General features: G+C 39.6%; 1 protein-coding gene across 2 annotated transcripts in view; it reads left to right on the forward strand.

The window, feature by feature from the left end:
* septin4b (septin 4b) overlaps nt 1-21,591 on the forward strand; it is a 109,996-nt gene that overhangs the window by 13,132 nt on the left and 75,273 nt on the right. The gene's annotated exons all lie outside the window — the stretch shown is intronic.

A 21,591-nucleotide genomic window follows, 5' to 3' on the forward strand; every position in this document is an offset into this window, starting at 1 on the left:
GAAGTAAGTGATAGACATGGAGGCTGTATTTGTTTGATTTGGGGTTATTTTGCTACACAACACACATTCTTTTTTGGTCTGTCGGTTTAGCTGATGTAGATTATGCTGGTTTTCTTTGAATCTTTAGGTGTAGTTAGCAATGCACCAGAAATAGAGTGCTATGTATGGAATGTTTTCATAATGATTTCTCTTCTCTGTACTCTTCACTCCAAAGTCTATTATCTTTATTAGTGGAAAAAAATTGCAAGTGGGTAGAAATTGATTCTTTATACTATACTATATATAGCATAGAATTTTGATCATTATTTTGTAAGTAAACACGATAAAACAATTTAAACTTTCCTGCAGCTTTAAAAATGTTTGTGTTTACTTTACCTTCGCCCCTGTGAGAAGTGCTTCTTATGTCGCTACAACACTGGGATTCCCTTACGAAAATTAACCATGGTTTTTTTGTGGTACAAGTGTAGTAACCATGTATTTTTTGGTGCATTGATTATTTAGGGCAAAACCATGGTTTTACTACAGTAACAATCGTTTACTATGGTTTTTAGGATGGCAGGCTAGTATGTAGCAGCTGTTAGTATGCAACAACTGTTGTTTTTGAGTACAAAAGCAAAAATGTGTAATACATGTATAAGTGTTGAGACAGATTGGGAGGAAGCAGTACTGTTGTTCTTGTTAACCATGCGGCGCCTGTGAGCCAGCACATCTTGGGAGATTTCATCAGGGTTATTTATAGAGTTAGCTTGAGAATTCAGGCGGAGGTCACCTCAAAAACTTGGCCCTTGCAAGTGACCATGAAATATATGTGGTGAATTCCAAACATTTTCTTTTCTGCCACTGATACATTTATCAGTGTCCATCTCTCATGGGGATGTTTTGTTAGCATTGGGATTTTACTCAGTTGGTTCTTTCAGTCGGTTTGTGTTCACTAAAAAGGGTTTCTCTAAAGTACTGGTGTGATGTTCAGTGCAATGACAGTCTGTGAGGGAATGTTCCAGAAAGGCATGCATATTAACGTTTCGTGTCTAAAACCGCACTGAAAATGTGATCCACACTGCTTTCTCCTTTTTTTCTAAAGAGCCTAGGAGTTTGAGCTTTCCTGGCATTTGTCGTTGCTAAGCAACCATGGGCCACACTAGCCGTTGAGACGAGGAGGTATAAACAAAGAATATATGGATTATATGCACTGGCGCTGCAGTGATAGCTGCCCACTGCTCCGGGTGTGTGTGTTCATGACTTGCAGTGCGTGTGTTCACTACTCATGCGTGGGTTAAATGCAGAGGTCACATTTCGGTTATGGGTCACCATAACTGACAAATAGGACACTTTCACAAAATACCATGCAATAACTCTGCTACTTTATGTAGTGATTCTGCCTCATCTTGTCATGTCTTTCTTGATCTTGTGGCAGAATCACGGCAGGATCCCTTGGTATGTGTGGAGAGAGTTATTTTGACCCTTTCGGCCTTCGATACTCTCTCCGGTCCTTGTCTGTGTTACCGCTCTTTTGTATCCCTCGTTATTGGTTGTTAATTAGTTCATGCCCCACACCTGTTCCCCTTTGATTTGTCCCCTTATTTAATGCCCCTGTGTTCTCTGTCTTGTGTCGGATCATTGCACTGTGTTGTGTTTGTCGTGTGGGTGAGTTCTTGTCGTGTTAGTAAGTCTAGTTTATTGTGTTGCTATGTGATGTGTTATTAGTCTAGTCCTTTTAGTTTAGTTAGTTTTGTTCTTGTTCCCCTGTTCTGTTATGTTACCCCACGTGGGTCTTTGTTTTGTATTTTGTTATTATTATTATAAGTCTAGTTTACCCCTTACCCTGTCTGCACTTGGGTCCTCTGTCTGTGTATCCGTGTCTCTCACCCCCGAAACGTGACACTTTATTTATGCTTTGATCATCTGTCTCCATCTTCACTGAGCTTGTCTCTATTGGTTGGTTGGTTCTTGACACATTACCTGCGGTGCACGTGCAGCATTCTGAGTTTAAATATTTCATCTCAATGTGGCGCCGACGCGCCTTGAAAAACAGAAGCATCTTACCGCATGCGCGTGCTTGTTGCGCGTCTTCATATAAAGGTGTCATGAATTAAGACATTTGTTATACTGTATAAGAGGTAATCGTATTCAAGCGAACATCCTGTAAGTGTCAGAACTGAAAACGCCCTTGTTACTCTAGCCCCGCCCACTGGTTCACGCATGACAGTACTGAAGTAACACAAGTTGCGCGGAACCAGATAGAGCAAGCAATAGACATGCCATTAAAGATCGCAAAATATTGTGGAGTGCCTGGTTGTGGAAGAACAGTCGCTGCATAACATTCCTTTAGATTACGACATTAGTAATGCTGTCACGAACTGCTACGAGACTTAAAGGGGTTGAAGATCTAAATGCAGCTTTATTCCACAAATGATACAAGCAGACAGATAACAGGCATAAACGATATAACGGCAAAGGTCGGGGCAGGCAGCAGAGGTTCCAAAACGATAAGCAAGTCAAAAAAATTAAAACACAAGTAAACCAATAGAATAACGCTCAGAAATGCAGTGGGAGACAAACAAGACATTGCAATGACAGAATGATTGAACCAGGTTTATATTGACATAGGTAATAACACACAGGTGAGAATGACCAGTGTCAATGAGTCCGGGCAATGGGTTATGGGAAATGTAGTGAATAATAAAAGTCCGAGTGATGGGGAGAGTGCTCTCTTGTGGAGCACGAGGGCACTGCAGCTGACAGATGTTACATAGCCCCCCCCGGGATGGGGCAGGATGTAGGCCCAGGCCCGTGTAGGGGAACAAGGCAGTGGGGCGGAGGCGGATTCGGCTGGGCTGGAACAGAAAGAGTAAACTGATTTATAGCAGTCTCTAGGGATGTAAAAATGCCTACAGGGGAAACCCAAGCAGCCATCTTCATTGAGACAGGAATCTCGGGAAGATCATTGGCAGTCTTCTTAGACGAGTCAGGTAACTCAGAAAGTTCATCGGCATCCTTCTTGGACGAGGTAGGGAACTCAGAAGCTTGGATGAGTCGGGAACTCTGTGGGTTCAGAAGCAGCCTCTGGTGCGGGCGAACAGCGCACAGCCCAGACACAAAACAGGGCAGCAGCCACCACCGGCGGAGCAGACTCCTCTGGTACCACCGGACTTGGGATCTTAGAGACACCAGCCACCTGTACAGATGTCAAAGGAGTATCCTCGAGGTTAGACATCAGACGCCTGTGCCTTGAAACCACCATCCTGTCAGCTAACTCTGGAGAGGCGACCATCTTGCGAGCAGGCTCTGGACTGACAGACATCTTGCAAGCCGGCTCTGGACTGGCTGCCATCTTGCGAGCGGGCTGTGGCCTGGTGGCAGGGGGCTCCGGTTTGGCAGCCATGATGACTGGAGACGCTGGCTTGGTGGCCATCTTGGCTGGTGGCTCCGGTTTGGCGGCCATGACGACTGGAGACGCTGGCTTAGCGGAACTGACGACTGCAGACGCTGGCTTGGTGGCCCTCTGTTGAGTGGGTAGTGGGTTGCCTCTCTCAAAAAGGTATTTAGGAGCGTCAGTCTCCTTGCTCTCCCCTACTGTAAGGGGTGAGCCACAAAACTGTAACACAAAGTTAAGATATTGTGCCAGGGTCCAGCTAGGTTCTTCCTCAGGTAAATTAAAGCTGATGTGCTGATCTAGTACAGACCAAAAATATTCCTTTAAAACCCCATCGTCAACAGTCACAAATTGGCAATGCCAAAGAAAATCGTTTAAAAATTCATTGATATAGGAACGGCTTGATATATTGAACAAAGTTTCCTCCAATGAGCATCATAAGTACCTCTTGAAACCTTCCTGTACACAGGTCTGGCTGCTAGATCCATATTGGATTGGATTGGATATTGGACTGTTACGGACCGCTCCGAGACTTGAAGGTTCTTGACTTGACCAGGGTTGAGGATCTAAATACAGCTTTATTAAGACAAACAGGCAATAGGTCAGGGCAGGCAGCAAACAAACATAGACGAGGTCACAGGCGATGGTCAGGGCAGGCAGCAGAGGAACAAAAAAAGATAAGTAAATCCAAAAATCAAAGCACAAGTAATCCAAAAGAAGAATGCTCAGAAATGCAGTAGTAACACTAAACTTAGCAATGACAGAATGATTAAACCAGGCTTATATTGACAGAGGTAATTACAAACAGGTGAGAATGTTCAGTGTTCAATGAGTCCGGGCAATGTGGGAAATGTAGTGAATAATGAAAGTCCGGGTGATGGGGAGAGTGCTCTCTTGTGGAGCACGAGGGCACTGCAGCTGACAGACGTTACAAATGCGTGGTTGAAGTTTATTTTTAAAGACGTTCCAGCTCACATGTGTAAAACATTGAGCGTTTGTTCGCTTCATTTCACCGTTGATTCCTTTGTGAACAAGGCCCAGGTCGACGCTGGATTTGTGGAGAGACTAAAATTAAAAAGCAGTGCTGTGCCGTCAATATTGGATCCGACAGGAATGGCGCAGCAATCTTATATGAGTAAAACATATTTGTACCATGATTCACTATTGTTTTGTTAGAGATCGCTTTATATGTACTGATAATGTGTAACCTAACGTTACGTGTCTAACCAAATTCACAGACGTTTACTACGCAAACTGCTATCCAATCATAGCAGTGGGCGTTTACTTTCAAGTCTTCAATGTGACACGCCCATTAAAACTGAGCGTTTGTCGAGCCGGTCTAAAAACCCGGGTAGAAAATAGCCTATTACTTATTGATTTTGATGTTTTTGAATGTAAAAACCACACAAACTTCATAAGACCTCATACAACAGTATAAAACAATAAAAAAGGCAAGTTCATGACACCTTTAAAATACGAATATGCACGCGAAAGAGACGCAAAATGTGAATGGCCCCTAATTCTGTTATGAAAGCAGAGCATGTTTTCTGATCACAGAAGATGACCTTATTGTCTTCTGTAATGGAGTGTAGATGTGTGTAAATATTTGTGTACATGGGATGTATGTGTCTCTGTATGTGAGAATAATTTTGAAGAGCTTAGAGAGGAGAATAGCTTTTCAATATTACTATCCCCTGTTTGCTCTGGTTTGTCCTGGTTTCTCTGTTAAAATGGATATGTTTAGCATACTTTCAGCGGCACATGCAGCACAAGTGCTGGTGAAGAAAGATGACATGAGCTTCTGAATGTTTAACTACCACTGCATGTTTCACCAGTTCTCAACTTGATCTTTATTTCAGTGTCCTGTGGCAAATCTAAAGGGAACCCCGGAAACCATCATATATGCTGTGCAAGTGTGAATCTGGTGGGCTACGGCCTGTGGCAGTCTGGTGTTGGGCGCACATGAAAGGGAAGCGATTATCTGACTCTAGAAAGGAGCACTATTTTGAAGAAATCTCCCTTGACATTGCAGTAGAACAAGTTGGGCTGAAAGCATCTTCACTATATAGGAATCACCACACATCTTGTTTGCAACAACATACAGTAGAGACATAGAGGCCTATTAACAGCAAGATCCCTATTTTAACGATCTAAGCAGATGGTCTAAAGCACACAGTGCAGGTGCACTCAGGAATTGGACATGGCGGAATTTGCAAGGGAAAAGACTGGACGCTTCTCCAGAGCATGTTTGTGTGCTGCTGCACTTCCTTCTGTCTAATAAGTAAACTGAAAGTGCGTTGTGGACCCAACCAGAGGTGCATTTTCTACTAACGTGCTCTTTAAAGCAGCCGTATCTCCGACAGTTTTTGCATATCTCATGTTAATCTTGAGTACTTACAGAATAGTATCGCACCCTTCAAATATCTGTAGAGTCTTTAGTTTGATCACATTCATAAAAGACAGATACAGCTGTACGATTATTTCCGAAAACATACGACGCGTGTGGGAGGGACATCAGTTTCACTTACCGCATGCGGTTCATGTCCAGCATCTTTTATCGCTGGGACCGCCGTTCCATCTATCAGATTCAAACGATCTCCAAATCCAGCGTTATATCCACCGTTTATATAACATTCATCACCCAAATGCAGTGAACAAACAAATAAGCTGAACTTCGAACTTAGTGCTCTCACTCTCTCCTGCACGCAAGTGAAAGTGACTTGTGCGCATGCTCCTTCTCCCTCTGTCCTTGGTTAAAGCGTAAGTGTGCCGCGTGCTTTTCCGGGAGAATTGTCCAATAAAGGACTAAGAAAAGTTGTTATGAAACGGATTTTCATGTTCGAAAAAAACTTTCTGAAACCTGTACGAACGCTGGGGGAGTGTATCGAGCACAGAAATACTACGCCATACGTCCAACTCATTTTTTGACAAGTTGACCATGTCAAGCATGAGATGACAACACGTTTAACATCATAAATAACTCCGAATGCATGAAACACTGTTGCACGGCCGCTTTAAATAAATAAAAAATTGCGCCATTGACTTTCAGTTCCTCAAAATAGCAATGCGCCAACAATGCGCCTGAAAACACCTCTTTTTTAGACCAACACGCCCATGAGCGCACAAATGAGCACAAATGCATTTGCTATTTAAACAACACGACGCAGGACGGGAAAATAAGAACTGCGTCGGGCCTAAACTAGCAAAAACACTTGCGCTGCTTCTTGCACCACATTGCGCCGAGTGTACGATAGGGCCCAGGGAGTGAATATTTGGCAAAATCATGCTTACCTAAATCACAATTTTAATCACTAAACCATACAAACTCAGTGAAATGCCATTCACTGTGATGTTTTATGTGGCATGAAACCTCAGTGACCTCTTGGCCTAAGGAACAGTATGTGTGGTTTGAGAGAGATGCAGGCAGTTAGTGTTCTCTAATGGTATAATGGGATAATCGTTCAGAGGATACACTAGAGGAAGGGGTGTTTCAATAGAGGATGCATGTTAGCTACCAAAAAAAAAAACATTTAGACCACGTTTCCTCCGGATATTCCAGAATGCAACATACTTTTTACCTACTGATGTAAAATGCTTATTTTAAGTGTACACTCGAGACAATGTTACCAGGATCTACTGGTTTGTGGTTTAAGGTTGTGTTCAGACTTGGCAGTTTTGGTTTGATTAAAATGAATTGTGGTTCATCTAAAAGTAAATCTCATCCTTATGCCTTCCCTTATCAAAAATAAGTGTATTCAAGAGTGCTTTTAGTGTGCTATTAGATGTTGAACAACCAATAGTTTTATCCACTGATGCAAACTACAAAACGCTGTTTTAGATAAAATATAAGTCATTTATGTGATTCATGTAATGTAATTCACAAGAAACAGTGATGGAGCTTTTTTCAGCGTTTTATCAGAAATACAGTAGCTACGTGCATGTATTCCTGCTGAACATGAATAATAAATACACTTCCCAAATTAATTTAATCTTTCTGCATTGCCAAATACAAAAAAGTTCCTCTAGCTTCTATAAATTTTGTACATATGTCTGTTTTTATTATATCTATTTAATTCCAACGGTGTTACATGTGTTACACTTCACACTATTTAACAGTATTCACATCACAAAACTATAAATACACTTTCACAGTAAAAATGACTGATTTAAAAAACGTGTTTACTGTCGGAGATTCAGCATTGTAATTTGCACATATTTCAATTTGCCCTTGTTTAAACTTGAACGTCTCCTTTGGTTTTACTGGAGTAGTGGACTACTGAGTTTAAAGCTGAATGCCGCCACCTAGTGTACTGAAAGAAATAATTTTAGAAACCTTATTGGACCTTTATCACATTTCCTGTAGCCGTTAAGCGAAGCAGTGTGTCACTTTTTCCGGTAGCACCGGTTTATCACTTTAACTTGCTGAAATATTCCTATAAATATATTTCCCATCCAAATGCAAATTCTGAATAATAAATAAATGTATTTCCTAACCTACTACAGGCCTGTGTTTTCTCTTACTGGCTATATTTCATTTGAAACAACTGGTACATTTCCCGCTGTCTTCAAAGAAGCCCGTATTACCCCGATACTGAAGAAACCCACTCTTAATCCTGCATGGTTAGATAACTACAGACCGGTATCTCTCCTCCCCTTCATTGCTAAAACTCTTGAGCGTGTTGTATGTAATCAGCTCTCCTCCTTTCTCAACAACCTCCTGGACAGTGTTGGGTAAGTTACTCTGAAAAAGTAATTAATTACTAGTTACTAATTACATATTCAATAGTGTAATTAGATTACTGTACAAATTACTCTCTCCAATAAGTATTTAGTTACTTATTACTAATTACTTTCTATATCCTACATCAACCTTGATTAGTTAAGTGATTGAAAGATAGACATGAAACGGCTCTTTTAATTCATTCAAATAAATAATATTAAACTACATAAAGTAGTATTATTAACTGACCAAAGTATTACAAATGTGAGAATTATACATTAAAGCACAGATTTTAAAGTTAGACTTTGAATTTTGATGTCAATTCCACCATTACACACACATATATTACACAAAGTATTTAGTTTAGTTACATCAGAAGTAACTGTAATTAAATTACAGAAAAAATAGAGTAATCCCTTACTTTACTTTTTCAAGGGGAAAGTAATTAAATTACAGTAACTAATTACTTAGTAACTAGTTACACCCAACACTGCTCCTGGACAGCAACCAGTCAGGTTTCAAGAGCAGTCATTCCACTGAGACTGCGTTGCTCTCTGTCATGGAAGCCCTGAGACTGGCAAGAGTCCTCTAGAACTCATCTGTACTCATCCTACTGGATCTATCTGCCGCCTTTGACACCGTTAACCACCACATCCTCTTGTCGACCCTCAAGGCTATGGGTGGTCTCCGGAATGGTGCTACAATGGTTCAGGTCTTACCTCTCAGGTAGGTCATTTAGAGTATCCTGGAGAGGTAAGGTCTCTGAGTCCCACCATCTTCATACAGGGGTGCCTCAGGGCTCAGTGCTTGGGCCGTTGCTCTTTTCTGTATACATGACATCCCTTGGCTCTGTCATTCGGAAACATGGCTTTTCCTATCACTGTTATGCGGATGATACACAACTCCACCTGTCATTTCAGCCTGACGATCCGACAGCATGCCTAGCCGACATCTCACTCTGAATGAACGACCATCACCTGCAGCTGAACCTTGCTGAAACAGAACTGCTTGTAATCCCGGCCGACACAAAGATCCATCACAACTTCTCCATCCAACTGGGCTCATCAACCATCACATCTTCCAGAATGGCCAGAAACCTGGGAGTGGTGATCGATGATCAGCAAAACTTCACAGATCAGGTTACCAGCACCACTCGATGCTGTAGATTCATCCTCTACAATATCAGGAAAATTAGACCTTTCCTATCCGAACATGCTACGCAGATCCTAGTCCAGGCTCTTGTCCAGTCCAGACTGGACTACTGCAATGCGCTACTAGCTGGACTTCCTGCTTGCACAACAAAACCTCTACAGATGATCCTGAATGCAGCGGCAAGAGTGGTCTTCAATGAACCGAAGAGAGCACACGTCACCACTCTCTTCATTAAGTTACATTGGCTCCCTATAGTCGCTCGCATCAAATTCAAGACTCTGCTCCTGGCCTACAAGACCACCACTGGTTTGGCACCCCCCATCCCCTAATGCAGACTTATATACCCACCAGATCCTTACGCTCTGCAAAAGAACGACGTCTTGTGGTGCCATCCCAAAAAGGTAAAACATCGCTTTAACAAACCTTTGTGAAATGATCTGCCTGCTGCTACAAGATCAGCAGATTCTGTGACCATCTTTAAGAATCGGCTGAAAACATCTCTTCCGTCAGCACCTGTCCGATCATTTCTGACTTTTATATCTTTTCTACTCTATCTATCTATATACTGTATATATACTGTATATATATATATATATATATATATAACTTGGCTGTGTACACTGTAGTAGGCTTTGTTAGACATGCTTTATTGCACTTGCTTTTTGTTGTCCTAATGTTGACCCAATTGCTTCCATTGTTTACCCAACTTGTAAGTCGCTTTGGATAAAAGTGTCTGCTAAATGTAAATGTAATGAAATGAATATGACTGATAAACACCAATTATGGAAATTACACATGGTTTTATTATAGTGAACGTGTAGTATATATTTGTAGTAAAACCATGGGTATTTTATAGAGCGTGCATTTTCGTAAGAGCAGTACTGCTTACGTGCGTTGTTATTCCAGTCCTTAAAATAGCTGCCTAAAAGAAACGTAATGATATTAAACACTTAATTAATCTTGAAAGAGTAATGCAATGACAGCTCGACTACATTGAATATTAATGAATTTTGGTGTATTTGTGAATTACATGCAGTAAAATGACTGTCAATGAAAAATCACACACAGTAGGTGATAAAACATATTTAATACAAACAAATGCTAATTCATATCTTATTCAGCACACTGATCACTAATTTGGAGCACTGACTGACACAGTGTTGTGAAATAATCACGTATGTTTACCAGCCACTGTTTTGCTGGAATAAAACTTCAAATTCGGTTGAGTTTGTAAAAATCTGTTCACAGTAATCATCACAATATCTCTTCTCCTGTCTCTGAAAATGTCTGTATTTTGAAATAATTTTGCGGACACTCATAAAAAGAGGCATTTAGTCAAATAGGCAATTGCAGCCTATTGTAATAAACGTAACCGGAAATATCGGTACACTGCTTCAACAAGCACTTCCGGTGTTCAATTTCTCTGTGATAAAAGGTCCATAGATTTGGTCCTTTGAAAAAAACATTCGTGGCTAGAGCCCCAAAAGCCACCCCCCCTTCGCCGCTGGTGGGCTTGTGACTCTTAAGCTCAGCCCACAGCACACCTCCAGGAGCTTGACTATTTTCGGAAATAAGCATTACAGCTGTTTCTGTCTTTTATAAAAAAAAAGATAAACTAAAGACCCTTTGTTGATATGAAGGATGTAGCAAGATTAATTTGAGATTGGCAGAAACTGCGTGTGATATGTCCGCTTTAACCTTAATGGCCTCAGTCATCTCTTTCCATCGTTTTTATTGTGTTTTTCGACTGCTCTTATGTAATAACTTTGTGTTGGGACTTTGTGAGATGATTCAATTTATTTGTGGACAGAAACAACAAAGCACCTTAAACAATAATCCCAAGCAAATAGACCAGCTGTAAATACGTACAGTACCTAAATATGATGTCCTTTCATGTGTAAAAGTAGTTCACCACGGTTGTTTAAGTATGGAGGCACTTGAAGATGACTCAGTTGACTTCTATGTGGTGGAAGAAAGCACTTCCTAGAGGAACGGAACTTTCTTAGCTTTAGTTAATTTAATTAATAAATCAAATATTACTTCACAAGTTTTCCACTTGTTACAAATGAGGTAATACAATATTTCAAATCAAAATTTTATATTCAATAACCTACTTATGAGGTAAGTAGCTGTGTAATAAGTGGGATAACGTACTGGCAGCTGGTTGTCATCGCAAAATAATCCCCTTCATTGTGATACAAGACCCTCTCGTGCCGGGTCCTGATCATACTGTACAGGTTTATTCTACCAATAACCGGCTTATCCCTTACTTTTATGTTTATTCAAGTGATATCGTGAAGCAACATAATACGCACATGACGACAGGGATGGCGGTGTGTAAATCCAGTTACCCCTCCTGCTTCTGGAAGTTTTCCTGAGATTTTTTTATCCTGTGCAAATTAGCCATTAATATTACAGACATCCTGTGGTAAAATCAATTTTACGCCACATCCCCATGTACTAATCACACGAGTATATGCTTACTTTTTCTGAACAAGAACATGTAAAATAATATAAACATGATAATCATATGTAGAGTCGAGTGTTCGTTTACATTTTGTACGCTAATTTTGACAGTCTGCTATAGTAGCGGATTTTAGAATGTTATTGCCATGTTGATGAGGACCATTTTATATGCTTAACCCTTTAGAGCCTGAAGTGAAAATATGTTGTTTTCACATATTTTGTTTTTTTGACTGTCAAATTCTAAAACAATGTCCTATTATCATGTGCATACAAATCCATGCATGTGCATGAAGGCATATGCACACACACCACATACTAGGATATGTGAAACTGGTATTTTGAAACACTAAGTCTAAGCCTATTTTACAGACATTTCTCATGAGACAAAATTTACTGATCCATCCACATCTGGATCGACACCCACAGCATATTCCTCTTCGATGTCTGAATATGCAGACTCCAGGTCAGAAGAGTCTCACTCACGTCAAAAATCATCCCAATCACCTCTAGTGTTGTGTATTTCCTCTTCGCCATGTTTTGTTTGCCTATTTTATTAATTTACTTGCTCAAAAACTCTCTGATCTGTTGCACTCTGTAACTCCCTGTTCACATCTGCCCTCTGCCGCTCTCCACGAAAACTGCAGCAATTGGCTGATGAAACGCAAATGATTACCATAATACATACATGTTCAAAAAGCTAAATTTGTCTACTTTTAGGAGCAATTAGATTTTTTGGTAACACTTCAGTATAGGGGGCAATTGTCACTATTAACTAGTTGTTATTAGCATGCCTATTATTGGCATATTGGCTGTTTATTAGTACTTATAAAGCACATAGTCTGCATGACCATACTCTACATCCCTAATCTTACCCAATACCTAAACCTAACAACTACCATACTAACTATTAATATGCAATTATTTAAGAGTTTATTGGGGAAAAAGTCATAGTTAATAGCGAGAATTGCCCCCTATAGCTACTGAAGTGTGACCGATTTTTTTATAGCACTAATGGTTGAAAAGTTACGGTCAAATGAATACCGCTTGGTAAAATGCGTCGGCGACGACGCATCCGGTTTAAAAGGGATAAAATACTGATGGCAAAATAAAATATATCAATTTAGCAGGAAAACTAAATCATGATCTGACTCCGTGACGAGCTCTGTTGCCGATTCAACATGCAGCCAAAAAGAGGAAACGGTGCCCACCTTCTGCCGATGGTGCAGATTACCCAGGAAAAACTAAGTCGGCAAATATTAAAAAAATGTTTTTTGTTTTTTGCCTGCCTAATGCTCTTTCATAATGCTGACAGCAAAGCCACAGCTAGGGCACAACCTTCAACATTCCACTGTTGTTATGTCTGTATCTATTGTTTTGGTCTCAGGTGAAGTCGTGCCTCCGCCTCTCGCTGTTTTGCCACTGAGAAGTTCACATAAGAGCCACTGACGTAACTGTGCTGTTGACTCTTTCTCTCGAGGTCCACTGAAAACCAATAGTGTTGGTTCCCTTGGTTCCCTTGGGTTGGTAATCCCTGGTTTCCTTTGGAGTAACGGCTGTGAGAATGCAGCTGTACACGCTACGGCTGTGATTATAGGCCATTAGTGTCGTCTTTACACAGCAAAGGCGACACAGAAACCGAATCTGAAGCGGCTTAAAACCACGAAAATGAGTATTTACACAGAGCGTTAATGCAGCTCTAAAGCGGCATAAATGCATTTACACAGGAATTAAAATAATGCGAAATAATGCTGAACATAACCACAAAAACACAGAGCGTTAATGCAGCTCTAAAGCGGCATAAATGCATTTACACAGGAATTAAAATAATGCGAAATAATGCTGAACATAACCACAAAAGCACAGTTCTAACAATATGTTGATGAAATAATATCTTAAATTAAACAATATAAACTCAAAATATATATATACTGACACTAATAATAACAATGCATACTTTAGGATAAAAGCAATAATAGGCTATAAATGCAACATTTTAAATGATTTTCCTAGCTAACAAACACTCGGGCACCTCACCACATATTGAAAGACGCCAAAAGTTGTTTTAAAGAGCCACAAAGTCACTGTCGACCAGGTAAATGAACAGTTCCGATGTTACAGCAAATGTTACCAGATCGTTTTCGTGTATGAAATACTGTCCTCAATGAGATGCGTCTGGAAATATAACAACAAAATCCTGCATTTCAATCCTAGCCCGACAAGACCCAAATAATTTACGCTCCTAGGGCCGGGCATCTGTGCACAAGCGCACTTTACGATCTGGACCGAAGCACACTTACAGTACATTATTATGATGCGACTGTTTTGAGGTAAACGGTAAGAAAAGCACACACTCTCTCATCACAACACAATGTTAAGTTTGCGATTTATTAAGTGTTCGACTTCATGCGTGTGTTGCAGAGACCCATCTGCTTAAGTAACACGAGAGCTTTTCAAATAACACTGCATAATGTCCGACAAACCTAATATTTGAAGCAGTTTGAGACGCACAGTAAAACATGTCTGCATGTGATCGTGTCACACGTACCGGAAGTTTTTTTCCACGAAGGAGAGGAGCTTAAGGAGGAATTTAAACAATGTCATGAGTTCAAATAAAAAAATCTGCATGCCGGGCCTGAGTCACAAACAGTCATACTCCAAACATTTTTCTAAATTAACTTTAAAAAGAAACGAAACGAAATAAATGTAATTTGCCATTAAAAACTAATCTAAACTATTTTAATGGCTGAAAACGGTCTCAAAATTTACATCCTGCATTCAAACTGTGCCACAGCCTGCCTGAGTAAACAAAAATACTCCAAACATTTTTCCTCATTAAATCATTTTATGAAGAAATGAAACGAAAAATTTGTTTGAATTATTTAAAAAACCTGTGTTGTTATTATTAGCCTAAAACAAATGTGGCTGTGTGTTTTTGGCTTCATCTTCACTCTCTCACTTTCTGCTGACATGACAATGACGTAGTTTAGAGCGGCTTTAATGCGCCTTCATTTACACTAAACCTGAGCCGCATCAGAGTCGCCTTTGATACTAGGGTCTGAGGAGGGTCAGAGGTGGCATATTTTAGATCGGCTTTCGTGCGGCATTGCGTCTTTACACAGAAATTTAATCCGCCACAGAGACGCCTTAACTCGCCTGTGTAAAGATGCCTTAGGTGAGATAAATGTTACCTGTATGCTCTCCAAAAAAAATAAATAAAAGTAATTTTGGTGAAGATGCTGCCTTTGGTAAGAAACTTATGCACTATTTTACAACATTTTGTAGTATAAATATGTTCGGCATGCATCTGCAATTCTTTTAGCCAATAGCAGAAGAGCAGTCTGCACATGAATGAGAACGGTTGGGTCAAAGTTGTGACTAGTGTGCACTGCCCATGACGACAGCACTTCTATGTCTAGCATCTTGTACTACTGTGAGGAGAGCTGAATTAGCAGAATTGACTAAAGGGAGGGGATATCACTCCAGCTGCATTGAACAGGAACCCAGAAGAGTTGTAGATAAAGACTAATTGAATGCGACAGAAAGTCTTGGAAAGGACTTTGCCAGCGCCAGTCGGCCCCTGAGATGTTGTTTTCTGATGTTAAGGACTAACTCGGTATGTAGGAAATGGCCAGACAATGTTTTCAACCCTTTAGACCATAACCATCTTCTGTCGTAAGTTTTGTTTAGGTATTGATACACACTTGGATTAGGTTTGATTGTGCAATACTGCATTTTGAGATATTGCATGTATTTAAAATATAGCCCTGAACATATATATATATATATCAGTACCAGAAAAAACAAGAGCAGCCAGCTAACAAAAAATGTTTAAGAATGTTCTGCTAACATTCCCTTATGAAAACATTATGCCTGATTTTTTTTAACATTCCACCAACAATGTAAGAATGACGTTTTTAGAATGTTATATAAATGAAAGGTAACACTTTACAATAAGCTGCTATTTGTTAACAGTAGTTATTGCATCAGCTAACATTATAGAAAACAATGAACAATTTAGTTTTCAGCATTTATTAATCTTTGTTGATGTTAGTTCATGTCAACACAGCTATTTCATGTTAGTTCATGGTGCATTAACTAATATTAATAGTGACAAAGTTTGGTTTTAATATTGTATTAGTGAATGCTGAAATTAACATGAAACAACATTAATAAATGCTTTATTAGTGTTACTTCATTTTAGCAATTGCATTAGCTAATTGTTAACAAATAGCACGTTATTGTAAAGTGTTACCAAACGAAATGACATACACTGTAATGTTTACAAAGTGCTTTTTTAATGTTATTGCAAGAACATAGATAGATAGATAGATAGATAGATAGATAGATAGATAGATAGATAGATAGATAGATAGATAGATAGATAGATAGATAGATAGATAGATAGATAGATAGATAGATAGATAGATAGATACAGTGGCTTGCAAAAGTATTCATCCCCCTTCATTTTATTCACATTTTGTTATGCTGCTGCCTTATCTTAAACTACTTTAAATGATAATTTTTTTACATTAATCTAAACTCCATGCACAATAATGACAAAACAAAAAAATGATTTTTGACAGCTTTGCAAATTTATTAAAAATAAAAAACAAAAATAAGTACATTGCATAAGTATTCATACCCTTTTCTGGGACACTTGAAATTTAGCTCAGAAGCATTAGTTTTGCTTGTTGATGTTTATACACTTCGAGTGGAGTTAACCTGTGCCAAATTCAATTGAATAAGTATGATTTGGAGCGGCACATACCTCTCTATAAAGGGTGCAACAGCTGAAAATGCATATCAAAGTAAAAACCAAGACATGAGGTCAAAAGAACTGCCAGTAGAGCTCTGAGACAGGATTGTATCAAGGCACAGATCTGGGGAAGACTTCTGAAAAAAATCTGCTGTATTGAAGGTTCACAGAAGCATGTAGCCTCCATTTATCCTCAATGAAAGAGGTTTGGAACCACCAGATCTCTTACTTGAGCTGACCTCCTGTCCAAACTGAGCCATCGATGGAGAAGGGTCTTGGTTAGAGCGGTGACCAAGAAGCTGATGATTACTCTGGTTGAGCTCCATGATCATATATGGAGATGGGAGAAACTTACAGAAGGACAAACATCACTGCAACACTCCACCAATCTGGGCTTTATGGCTTAGTGGCCAGACTCAAGCCTTTGCTCAGTGAAGACACATGGAAACTTGAAATATACAAAAACGTACTTCAACGAATCTTTCAAACTGTCAGAAACAAGATATTCTGGTCTGATGAATCTCAGATTCATGCATCATGTCTGGAGAAAAACAAGCACTGCTCAACACCTGTACAATACCGTCTTAACAGTAAAGTGTAGTGGAAACAGAATCATGATGTGGGGGTGTTTTTCAGCTTCAGGGACTGTACACAAAATACGGAGATAATGATCATGAAAACCTAGCCCAGAACATTCAGAACCTCAGACAGGGCAGAAGGTTCATTCTCCAACATGACAATGATCCTAAGCACACAACTAAAACAATGCAAGAGTGGCTTATGGACAACTCTGTCTATGTCCTTGAGTGGCCCAGCTAGTGCTTAAACCAAACTGAACATCTCTGTAGAAACCTGAAAATGTCTGTCTACTGATGATCTCCATCCAACCTGACAGGGTTTGAAAGGATCTGAGGAGAAGAATGACAGAACATTGACAAATGCAGATGTGTAAAGCTTTTCACATCATACACAAAAAGATTTGAGTATGTAAAGGCGCTATAACCATTTTCTGAGTTGAGGGTATGAATACTTATGCAATGTACTTATTTTTGTTTTTTATTTTTAATAAATTTGCAAAGCTGTCAAAAATCAGTTTTTTGTTTTGTCATTATTGTGCATGGAGTGTAGATTAATGTAAAAAAATCATTTAAAGTAGTTTAAGATAAGGCAGCATAACAAAATGTGAATAAAATGAAGGATGATAAATACTTTTGCAAGCCACTGTAGATAGAGAGAGAGAGACAGACAGACAGACAGACAGACAACTTGTATTTTGAGTTAAAACAATGGCACTGATGTATTTGAAGATGTTTTAGTGCAAGCAGTTTTCAATTTAGACAGATCTAACATTTACTTCAGTCTAGGACTAGTCTTAAGCCCTGTGCGGGAAACCACCCCATAATACACAAGATGTAAACAGAATATCCCAAAAACCCAGGATGTATAATGATACCAAAACAATCTACACCGGGTATACATAAATGCACAGGATACACACAGTATACATACAGTTGAGGTAAATAAGAAGGCTGAACCTACAAAAAGTGTGCGTGTGACATTTAAGTTTTTATTCACATGTGTAATGTGAATGAGATGAGGCCTACTCATAGACATAATAAATAACTAGACGCCGCATTGGCCGCTTTGCTCCGCTTGAACCCAATAGGAGAGCTGCGCTTTTTCAGAATTAAAAGCACAAACACGTTTGCATTTCTTAACATATTTCAATGGTTTATGATATACGTAGAGTACAACTTTATCATGTCTCTAGTTGCTTCATGTCTCAATTATAGCCTTCTTTAAAATTAATGGTTGTCATTAGAGGAGGGCGTAATGGCCAAAATCTATGCCCAAAATCTACTTCACGGAATGAGTAATTTTATTTCACGGTAACAATATATTTCATGAAACAATCTCCCATTATAATTCTATATTTTATACCTCATTTTTCTTAGATTGATTTAACTAATTTATTTATTACAGTTCGTTTAAATGCTCACCATAGTTAAAATGTAGGCAAGTTATGAAAATGTACTGAAGATATCAAATTAAGTTCTGATAATCAGATGTATTATTTATTCATATTTATCTTCTGGCTATATCATATGTATACAGTAGGAAGATAGACAACATATATAACAATAAAGTATGAATATGCACAAACAATGAGAGTACAGTACATGACTAGTTTTATAAACTGGTGTTCATGGGGTCTGTACTGTAGGTCTTTATCGCTCTTCACTCTCTATTAGATGAGCAATTTTAGTGTGTTGCGACTCTCTGTCTTTAGGTTTGTTTATTCTCGGGCTTGTTTTTGCAATGCAAGTCTCTGGTGACTCCTCACGCGTCTCCCAAAACTGGAGGTAGAAGCGCGTCACATCGTCGTGCATTTCAACGCAAGTTTCACCTTGGCTCGCCTGAAGTTAAACTTTATAAAACTATTAACAGCTTTTCAAAACAACCTGACTTCTGAAATACGTGTGGAGAATGAGCTTTTTTAAATGCTGGCGCAGATCCCTGCATGAGCACTGCGGGTGAGACAAGCGCCGGACAGGAGCGGATCACTAAACTACAGACTGAAAGAAGGTTTGATACGTTCATTTGTTACGGGTGGATTAATTCATTCGTTTTTTTCAGAATAGCGCCTAATTTGCAGAGCCCCGAGTTAACCACGCCTACTTATTTACATTCCGCGGAATACACGGAATAGAAAACTCTCTTACGGTTGACATTTTATTCCGCGGTAACGGAATATTCCGTCATTTCGCCCAGCCCTAGTTGTCATAAGGACATCTGAAATCCATTATTTGTGCCTGTTATTCGTGAGAATCCACTAGATGGCACCATGTTCAGTGATATGTTGTAGACAAGACAAGCAACAGAATACATTACCACGTTGCAGTAGTCGAGAATAAAACAGACGTGTAGCTTAGAGATTGTTTCTGAGATTTATTTGAATCATCAAAATATGTTCTTTTATTTATCTGGTAAACCCGTTACAGTAGTAAAACATGATGTATGTGATACAGTAAAACAAATAACAGTGCCGTGCATTGTAAGTATGAAATAGCAGTATATAGTTATTAGGGCTGTGTATTGGCAAGTGCCTCCCGATATGATACATATCACGATAGATGGGTCACAATACAATATATTGCTATGTCTTTCGATACGATACACATTTGCGATATATTGCAATACTTTAAATAGAAAATGTAAAAAGTAGAGCTAGAAATACAACATGCTGTGCACCACCGGTGGTTTTCTGTAAGGTGTAAAAACATCCCTTACCTCTGCAGAGTGGCCATGATGTGCGATGCATGGACCTTTAGATCAGAGGTTTGGGTTCTCAAACTATGGATTGAGCCCCTCAAGTGGGTAGCACAGGGGAATAAGGTGGGTCATGCAAGTCACTTGGCTGTTGTGGTGCATTACAGTTAAAACAATGAACATGGGCAGTATAAAACCTCTGGTTCATCCGTGCTGTAAATGTGCTGGTGTCACATCTGTGAAAGCACAATAAATGTGATTGTTACTTTTTGGAATAAACTTTTTGTCTAATGCACTGCAGTAGCCAAGTGACTTGTGTCATGACTTGCGAAGCCTACAAACAGCATTATTTTATATAACTCATTACTTATTTTGAAAATCAAAGCACACCCACACATCAGCTCTGATTGCTCGAAGCGTTCTTATATTTTTCGCCATGTATATGAGATGATTTAAAAAATATATCAATAGTAGAGGTATCACTATCGATACACTATCGAAAAAGAAAATATTGCGATAATTACATTGTGGCGAGGGGGTTTAGCAAGGTTTAGTGAGGTCTGCGGCAGGAGAGAGAGCCGGGAGACGAGCGGTGAGTGAGTGGAGCAAATGCAAACAAACACAGGGGGACAAACACGATGTCTGCCTCAAGTGTTTGGGTCTCCAGCATGCTGAGGCAGCCTTCGTGGACACATCTTGCCCGCACTGCGGGCGGATGGTCATCCAGACGTTGCGGTCACAGGTGGCTGCCTTCTCTCGAGAACCAGCCACCACCTCGCATGCTTCCCGGGCCGTGACGAGAATGGCTAAGGCCATACCGTCCACCAAGGCGAGCAACGAGGGTGATATGGGGGGCATTGCGAGCGTAAATCTGTCAGCCAAGCGCTCACGGACCGCTCGCACCCCGTCTCGCTCGTCTGACCATTCCCAAGAAGGCGGTTACACACCGCCTGGATCCTCATTCACGCAATCGGAAACGGTGCGTGAAGATATTTTCTCTAATACATTAGAAGCTGTCGCACCTATGAAGTCAAAAAAGATTAATGAGAAAAACGCAGCACCATGGTACAATAGCACCACTCGCGCCCTTAAAAGAGAAACACGTAAACTGGAGCGCAAATGGAAACAAACCCAATTATTTAATTTAGGTCTTTAAAATTGCGTGGAAAGAGAGTGCAAACTGTTATAAAAAGGCACTAAAAGCAGCAAAGGCTGAGCACCTCCGTAACCTCATAGAAACTAACAAAAACAATCCAAGGTTTTTATTTAGTACAGTTGCTAAACTAACAAATAAACAGACTTCACCTGACCTGGGTATTCCGCCGCACCTTGGTAGCAATGATTTCATGAATTTTTTTACAGAGAAAATCGAAAACATACGAGACAAAATAGTAAAAACTCAACCTCCAAATCTGTCCTATAAATTAGTACCAACCATTTAATTAAACTTATTGCAACATCTAAACCTACAACTTGCTTATTAGACCCCATACCAACTAAATTATTAAAAGAGTTATTACCCGTTGCAATTGAGCCCATTTATAACATTATCAACTCGTCAATTAATCTAGGCCATGTCCCAGGAGCCTTTAAACTGGCCGTCATTAAGCCTCTTATCAAGAAACCAAACTTAGACCCCAATGAACTAGGAAACTATAGACCGATTTCAAATCTCCCTTTCCTGTCTAAAATACTAGAAAAAGTAGTGTCCACTCAGTTGTGCTCTTTCTTACAAAATAATGACATACACGAAAAATTCCAGTCAGGCTTTAGACCGCATCATAGTACTGAAATTGCGCTCGTTAAAATTACAAACGACCTGCTTATAGCATCAGATAAAGGTAACATCTCACT

The sequence above is a fragment of the Triplophysa rosa genome, linkage group LG14 (genome assembly GCF_024868665.1).
Source record: "Triplophysa rosa linkage group LG14, Trosa_1v2, whole genome shotgun sequence".
NCBI classification, from domain to species: Eukaryota; Metazoa; Chordata; class Actinopteri; order Cypriniformes; family Nemacheilidae; genus Triplophysa; species Triplophysa rosa.